Raw genomic sequence first — 9,523 nt, 5'->3', positions numbered from 1 at the left:
CTTTTTAGCAGCCTCTGAATCCTTAACAAAAGGCAAGACATGGGTTGGTTCAAATTACAACCTTTCTAAACAAATTCTAGTGATGTTTTGGAATCACACTCCAAAAGAATTTTTTAAAATCATGCTCCCAAGCTATACTTAGACCAGTAAATATGCCCCATAATTCTGCCATGACCGAGCTCCCCATGCCAAGGTTCTTTAAAAATCCCAGTTTCCAAGCTCTTTCTTTATCTCTAAACACTTCACCACAGTCTGTAAGTTTTCCTTTATTAGTGCAGGATCCATCAACATTTAGTTTAATCCAATCATGTTCGGCTCGTAGTTCTAAAACATATAATTATATATTAAATGTGGATTAAAAGGTAAATTAGTGAAAATCTTGAAATTAGGGTCAAAATACAAAGGAAGGGTAAAATGATAATTTGCCAAACATGTAACCCTAGGAAAGAAAAATTGAGTAGAAGGTCTCAAATGGAAAAACTAATCCTGGAAAAGGATTCTAAATGAAAAATTGAGTGTTAAGACAAATTTATGAAAATTTGGTGAATAGTATTTTTATCGGGTAAAAATATCGCGGTACAGTTACACCGTAAAGCGCACCGAATGAATTTTGAGCTCTAGGTTTGGATATAAGTTATAAATGGTACATAAGACTAGGAAATATGATTTCTGGTGAAGATTGATAGAAATTAGAGTGTTTGGGGAAGCGTGCCCATAACGCGCATAACAGCTTAAAACTGTGATTTCTCCGAACGATCGGAAAACTCCGGATTCATCTGATCAAGGACAATTAATGAACAATGGTTAATGTTATAAATTAGGGTTTCTAAATAGTTTATGAAATTATGGACGTTTAGCGAAATAGGCGGGAGATTTGAATTAGTTTGAAACGTTTGAGGTGGCGGTGGAACCCACCCCACTTAAGTGAACTTGGCCACATGGCAAGACACAAAATTTTGAACTTTCTCTCTCCTTCCTCCCACCCAAACCCGCGGCCTCCATTGTTGAAGGGGGGAAGCTTTGCTTTAAATCTTCATTCAACCAAAACTCACTCATTTCTCACTCAAATCCAACAAAGTTTGTCATCAAAGTTTAAGTAAATGGCATTCTAAACACAATCATGATAGTTTTAAGGATTGAAACCCACTAGATTGAGAGAAACCCCCCCCCCCCAAACCCGCGGCCAAGTGTGTAGATTTGGTGTTCTTGGAGTTGATTGGTCCTCCAATGCTTTGGTATGTTGTGAAGGAGTCCTAGGTCTTGCTTGTGAGTAAGTTTTCACACTTTTAATTGGTTGAATATGTTGATTCAAATTTGGTGACCTAGAGCTATTTTGCATGAATTGATGTAGTTAGAGAGCTCAAATTGAAATTGTGTATTAGACAAAAGTGGCTTAGAATGTTATTTTAGAGTGATTGAACTCATAAAAATTATTGAGAAATTATTTGGTAACTTAGGCAATTTTGATGATGGTGTTCATGACTTTGTGAAATGGCTTGATTGTAGGATGGTGTAATTGAGTTGTGGAGTGTTTATATGAGTTAATTATAGGATTGTATGATGTGTGGAAGTGTGAAATTGGATTGAATACCCCTAGGTATGTGGGCATGAACAATTCGGCCATGTGAGGGCATGTAGGTTTGATGATGTAAAAATTGTATAATTGATGTTGTATGGCTGTGAAGGGTGTTTAAATGGGTTGTATGTTGGCGTGGTGAAGTGGAATTGGAAGGAAAAATATTGGATGTGTGTGAGTGTGTGTATTCGGCCATTTAAGGTAAATTAAGGAAAATTGTTATCAAAAAAAAAAAAAATTAAGGAAAATTGATGCTATGATGGTATTACATGGAACTTAGGACTTAAATGAGTGTTGTGGTAAGCATGCGAAGGCATAGGAACCTTGAAATAAAATTAACAATATTGTTTGTTAAATTTGGGCCATATGGCCGAATGGTGATGTGTGGGGGGGGGGGGGAGGGGATCTTGGTGTTTTGTAATCTTGTTTGGTTGCACTTTGTATTGATAATCCGTGTGTGATCATTGTAGGTTGCCTCCCACGGACGTAAATTCGGAGCTTTGAGCTTGGTGGGTTGCCTTTGGTCCTTGACCAAAGGGATTGTGGCATTTCTTGTGAACCAAGCTTGGTGGTACTGTGAATTGGAGCTACCAAGTGAAGGGAGATTTTAGCAGGTAATCCCTTGGTATTGAGCTTTAGTCCCCGTGTGTGCTCCACCATGCCTCTTGGAGGTAGTGGTTAGAGGTGTATATTGGTAGTATAGTATAACATGTTCATGCATATTTGTATGTATGTACATAGGATGTACCGTGTCTCTGGCCAATAGACTGTTGCCTTCGGACTTTATGAACTTCCACTGAATAGGGGTGTTCATCAACCGATTCAAATCGTGGTGACCGAACCAAAAAACCGATAACCGAATAAACCGAAAATCGAAAAATCAAAAACCGAAAAAAAACCACAAATTTTAATTGGATTGGATTGGTTTTTGGATGGGTTGATGAAAATCGATCCAATCCAAACCGATCCAATATATTAATTCCCCTATACCTACTTGGGTCTTTCCCCAATCATAGCCCAAAAATTTCTAAACTCAAAACCCATTAACCCATCAACTAAGCCCAAGAAAAAAATCTAGTCACATCTCATCAACAAAAGTTTATCTTTGTAGAGCTTCATATTTCATTGCCCCCCAAAAATAAACTATCTTATAGTTTACTAATGCTTTTGTATTTCAAAAAAAAATAAAATTACAAAGCCAATATATACAAAATATGTTATTTGTATAATAATCATGAAACAAATTTTAGTATTTTCAAAAAATTGAAAAATCGATCCAATCCAAACCGAAAAAATTTAGATTGGATCGGATCGGATTTGAAAAAATTTCCAAACCGAATGAATGATTATATGATCAAACTGAAGAGATTGGATCAGATGATTTTTCCTTCCAAAACCGATCCAATCCAGACCGCGAACACCCCTACCACTGGATAGGTCTCCGTGAGGGAGTTTCAGTTGACCTGGGGTCTTGGGGTGTCATCCATTAAGGAGCACTCTAGGAATGTCTCGGGTGTATATAGATGGAGGGTACCTTGGTTGTTGTTCTGGGAACACTTCCTTGGATGAGAACCCGTAGGCTATATGCCGAGGCCAATAGGCCAGATGTCGCGTGGCTTTGGCATTGACCATTCTAACTTCATCGTATTTTTACTCCATATGCTTCTCTACTTCACTAAATTCCTTGCTTTATCCCTTTTGTATGTTGTGGTATATTATTGATGTACATCTGAGTGAGCCATTGAGCGGAGTAATCTCCTGAACCTCTGGGTTACTGAGATATATCCGATTATCTCACCCTGTTTTGGGGACTATATTTCAGGTAGTGGCAATGGCATTGGAGCGGTGGACAAGAGGCCCGTAGGATGAGCATGATAGCTTAGAGCCCATTTTTCATTTTGTGGCCATTTGGCTTAGGCTAGACTTAGGACATGAACATTGTATCTTGGTCTAGGACTATTTATATTGTCATATTTGTTTATGTCATATTTTGTCTAAGTTTAGTCATGATTTACCATGCTTTATTTTGAGGATTCATCATGTTGTATTTGTAGAATTATTGTAATTTGTTGTAAATGGAGGATTGTAATTGTAATATTGGATCTTGTGTAATATTGAAGTATGTTATATGATGAAAGGACAATAGGCCTATTCTAGTATGTGATTTATGTTTTATGTCTAAAGAATGCATGTAAATGGATCAAAGTGATTGTAATGGTTAAGTTTTGATAATGCAATTAATGAGTTGTAAAGTAAGTGAATAGATATAAATTGTGATGGTTTGTAAGTGCACCAAGGCATTGCTGATCCTTGAGTGCCACCCGTGTTTATTAGGTACCTTGGATGATAGATAACACACTTTTACAAAAGTGGAATATGTTGGAAAAACAAAGGAGATGTTGGAAAAATTTCTATAAAATAACAGATTTTGGATGAACTTTGGGAGAGCATATCTCCCTCCAAAGAAGTCCAATAAGAACGTGCCATACCTTTTTGAAGATTGAGATGTCAACTACTTCGTGTCAAAATTTGAGAACCATAGGAGTAGAACACTGCCATGTAAAGGCCGTTGAACACAAATTGCCCAGAAATCCCCTGCACTTGGGGCTGTCTGGACCGGTTTTTGGGAAAATTATTCCCGCCTCAATTATTGGTAAAATTAGGTGCATTATATGTCAAATTGAATCTTTAGGTGTCTAGTTTTTTATATAAAAATTTGAGAGAAATTGAAGGATTGGTTTGTCCGGAATCGTGGAAAGAGTGAGGGTTGTTTGGAGTTTTGTTTGAGGTTGGCTGGTAGATTTGCTTGTCCAATTTCAAACGGTGATAACCGGAGCAAACGAAAATTTTTGAGAGCGTGTGATTGCTTGTTGGAAAGATAATTAAGTCTAGAATAACATACCAAAAGATGGGAGGTTCGCGACACGTGGATTTTCTACAATATCCAAAAGACTGAACCATGTTCGGATAAGTAAAAATCGTAAAAGTGAGACTTTGGCTAAACGGGTTTATGAGAACCCCTTAGTAACTTGAGAGAAATGTTATATGATAATTAAGCAATTAATATTATTATTCCTCATTAAGTCTTCAGTTACGGTCACAGCTTTTACTCATTACGCTTTATTATTGTTTTAAATGCTCGCGTAATGAAAAGGAAAAAGTTCACTCGTATTTTTCTAAATGAACTGCTGTGATTATAACTGCGCTTAATATCATAATCAATGTTAACAATACCGGTACATAATGAGTTGTTACACCCTTGATGTTAAAGGTATTTAAGAGGTATTATATTACTTCATTATTTAATGGATCGATTTATTACATAAGGATTTTTGTCTTCATGGATTATGTTCACATGCATGCCTCTTATTATTTATACTTATTTACAATCGTTACAAGTATTTATAGATATTTGAATAAATAAAATAAATTTTAACATTAGATATCACATTTTTTTTGGATACATCAGAAACTAAAAGATAGCACTAGCTGGGAAATACAGTCTTGGGCCAAGAAATGCCCTTAAAATCATTAAAGAAAATTTCTACACATCCATTAGGAATCTCTCTAAACGATTGAGTCTCCCAACCATGTGAATGAGCTTGGACAACCATTAAACAACTACCTTGTTGTTCTCTCTATATGTATGAGAAGTTTTTATCTCCAGTTCCTTTTTAGCAGCCCTTGGATCCTTAACAAAAGGCAAGACATGGGTTGGTTCAAATTACAACCTTTCTAAACAAATTCTAGTGATGTTTTGGAATCACTCTCCAAAAGAATTTTTTTAAAACCCTGCTCCCAAGCTATACTTAGACCAGTAAATATGCCCCATAATTCTGCCATGACCGAGCTCCCCATGCCAAGGTTCTTTGAAAATCCCAGTTTCCAAGCTCCTTCTTCATCTCTATACACTTCACCACAGTCCGTAAGTTTTCCTCCACCGGTGCAGGATCCATCAACATTTAGTTTAATCCAATCATGTTCGGGGTTGTTCTATTTTATCTGCATAAATTGTTCTGCACTTCGGTCGAAGGCCAACTAAGATCAGTTTCAATTGAGTATCTCTGTAATTTTTTAGGAAAATCTTAGCTTCCTAATAACTGCTTCTTCGGACATACTTTTATGAGAAAAGATAAGATTATTTCTTTCATTCCAAATCAACCAGCATGTAATACCCTTACAGAAGAGGCCAATCAGAGTTTTTAGAAGGATGACATTTGTGGATAAGGTTTTGTTGAAGGAGGTTACATGAGTTGGCAGTTGAGAATTCTTCCTAGACTCTAAGATGGATCAACTTCTGCCATATGTTTCTAGCCTAAAAATAATCTCTAATCATATGGATGTTGTCCTCTATGTGGATATGACATCTAGGACAAAGACTAGAGGAAGTCATATGTCTCTGCCTTCTCCGAAGATTAGTTAGAAGATTTTCCCCTAAGAGCATCCATAAGAATATTTTTATCCTTTGAGGTCCTTCCCATTTCCACACAATATCCTAATTCAAAATGGGGCTATTAATTGAGTATTTCAAATAAGCTTATAGGGTGAGCTTAAAGAAAAGACACCACCATTTAAGCTAGCCCATAATGCTCTGTCTTTGCCATTTCAAGGAGAAGGGGGAAGGATTCCCGCTATAGCTTGTGCTGCCTTAGGGATAATAAGGTGCTCAAAATTCTACCAATGCCACAACTCTTCAGTATTTATCATCTTTTAAACTTTTCATTCTAAAATTTTTGTTGTGATCCCTTGGAAGACATAGTTCTGCAGCAGGTGAAAATTAGGGACCCAATTGTCATGCCAAAAATAAGTGTTCATACCATCCTCAATCAAAATCCTAGTGTTTTCCTCCACCTATGGCTAGACTTTAGATAAACTTTTCTAAAGATTTGAAGAGTTATGGATGGTTTTCAAATTAGGGATGATGTTGCCCTCCACTTTGTACTTGCTTCTAATAACTCTAGCCCACAAGGACTCCAGATTAGTGATCAAACTATGGCTAATCTTCATTATATAAGTATAATTCAACTATTTTATATTCCAAAATCCCAACCCACCTTCTATTTTTGGTTTGCACACTGTGTTTTAAGGTAGAGCATGTACTTACCTAAATGTAGAGTTAGATCCCACACAAAACCCTTGATCTTATTTTCAACTCCTCACAAGTCCCACATGGGAGAGAAGAAGTTTGCATAGTGTAAGTAGGGAGAACAGCCACTACAGATTTAGCTAAAGTAATCCGGCCAGCCAAAGCTAAGGATGCTTAATTGTAAGCATCGAGTCTTTTATTGGCTTTTGTCAAGGATGAAATTGAGAGTTCTTTTTCTAACTTTCTTATGATGGATAGGAATCCCCAGATATTTACCAAGATCTGATGTGAAAGAAAAACACAACTCTTAGTTAATTTCTATAACTCTATTGTGATTCATATTCTTTGAGAAAAAGACTTTATTTTTACTAATGTTCATCTTTTGTCCTGATACAACACAAAAGTGATCCAGGATATGATACATTACCAAAGCTTGATATAAAGAGGCTTTAAAGCACATAAAAATATCATATAATAACAAGCGATGAGAGATAGGGGGCCTTTTTATTGAAAGAAATTGGTTTTCATACTTTCAGACTTGTTGCTTTGGTTATAAGATGAGCTAGCCTTTCTATGCAAAGCACAAAAAGATAAGGTGAGAGAGGGTCACATTGCCTTAGGTCTCTTGAAGGTTTGAATTCTTCAGTTTTGCTACCATTCCATAAGATGTTCATTGTGCTAGAGATGACACAATGCATGATTCAATTAATGATCCAGCTTGGAAATTTAAGGTCCAGGAGGGTGTCTTTTCCCAACTAATTATGTCATACGCTTTTTCTAAGTCTACTTTGATCACCATCCAACTTTTCTTTCCTTTCTTTCACATCATAGCATGTATAATCTATTGAGCTATTATGATGTTATTAACACTAATCTTGCCTTTTGCAAAGCTACATTGGTTTGGCATGACTGATGAAGACATGTGTCCTTTCAGTCTGTTGGATATAATCTTAGTGATCAGTTTATAGATCACATTGCAAAGGCTTATAGGTTTAAACTCAGAGACATGTTCAGGATTATCCACCTTGTGGATAAGACAAAGGAGAGTTTGGTTGATGTTTGAGACCTTGGCAGGGTTGGAAAAGGTATCAAAGATTAGAGACATCACAGATTCCTCGATGATATTCCATTGGGTTTGAAAAAAATGGCATAGAGGCCATCGGGTTCAGGAGCTTTGTGAGGATGCATGTTAAAAATTGTATTTTTAATCTCCTCTTCTGTCGGAAGCTTATCCAAGAGGGTTGTATCTCTTTCACTTAGCAAAGGGAAAGCTCCCTTAATGCTGAAAAAGGTTTACTACGAGCAATTTCAATATACAATTCTCGAAAATAAGAGATGACAAGGCCTTGAAGGGCACAAGTATCTTCAGTCCAAGTGCCCTAGTCATCCCTAAGGGATTTAATTTTTTTTTATTCTTCTAATGATGGTAGCCATGTGGTAGAACTTGGTATTCTTATCCCCAAAAAATAACCAATTACTTCTAGCTCTTTGGAACCAAGTGAGTTCTTTTTTGATGAAAATCAAATTCAGTTGCAGCCAATGGTCTTTTTAAAAAATTTCCAAGTTGCTGTTTGGGCCCTTCTCCAATTCCTCACAATCCCTCTTAGTCTTGCTTTGATATTTCTCTTCTGTTTTTGTTGCTCCACAAAGGTTGAGTTATGCCAATCAAAGGGTTTTTTTTTTCTGGAAAAAGTTCTTGGCTGAAACCTAATCATACTCCCCCCAACTTGAATTTACTATGTTGTCAAAATCCTCATGAGTAAGCTAAGCTTCTAGGAATTTAAAAGGTCTAGGAGTTCTTCTTCTCATCTTTTGATAATGTTCTCTGAGGAATATAGGTCTATGGTCAGATCCTTTAAAGTGATGATGAGTTACTGATCTTTCTTGAAATTGGAGGAACCACTTTTTATTTGCCACTGCTTTATCAAGTCTCTCCTAGATGTTGCCTTTTTTCCAACTAAAAGCAAGCCCATTGAATCCAAAATCAGTCAAATCACAGTCATCAAGACATTCTTGAAACTCTTGGATAGAGTTCCATGTTGCCTCTCCACCTCCTTTCTTTTCAGAATGGCTAAGGTAAGCATTAAAATCTGCCATAAGCACCCACAAGCCAGAAGAAATGTTTTTTAGTATGCCAATATCCTCCCAAAGACTGAATCTTTATAATCTTCTTGGATTGCCATATATAGAAGTAAAATACTCTTCCTTACTAGAATTTGTCCACCTTAACTTCGAATGAATGTATTAGTGCTTAGCCTCAAAGATGCTAACCTCAATAGAATTTTTATTCCACAGTATGCTAATGCCTCCTGAAAAGTCAATAGTATCTTTATGGAATTGGTTATCAAAACCCAGTTTCTTGTAAACTTTCTCAGTCTTATTTCCTCCCACTCTTGTTTCTAGTAAAACCAGAACTTGAATACGGTTTGTCAAGACAAAATCCTTTAAGAGGACAGAGAGACCTTTCTTCCAGATTCCCTATTCCCTTAACATTTCATTTGCACACTATCATTAAAACTACTAAGAAGAAGAAAAACAAAAGTGCTAAGGCACTTAGAGCATATTCTAATAAACTTGGACTCTACCAAAATTGGTGATATCTTCCATCGGGTTCCTATCCCCTGGGGATTTATGAAAGATTCTTATTGTTTCTAGCACGTCAGGTGGTTTATCTTGAATAGGCTTAGGGGATAATGGTTGATTTTCCACAACAATTGGATTCAACTCTTTCTTCTCCAGCGATGGGATGATGGACAGATTCTTCGGGTCCACTAAACTGGGCACTACAGGGGGTGATAAGGAGCTAGCAGAAGGCCCAACAACTCTTTATTTGGCTGATGCTGGGCTTTTTTTGAAGGGCT

Source organism: Gastrolobium bilobum, unplaced genomic scaffold (assembly GCF_033153095.1).
Source record: "Gastrolobium bilobum isolate Gb01-03AN ecotype WA unplaced genomic scaffold, APGP_CSIRO_Gbil_v1 utg49603, whole genome shotgun sequence".
Lineage (NCBI taxonomy): Eukaryota > Viridiplantae > Streptophyta > Magnoliopsida > Fabales > Fabaceae > Gastrolobium > Gastrolobium bilobum.
Note: the sequence above shows the minus strand (reverse complement) of the source record.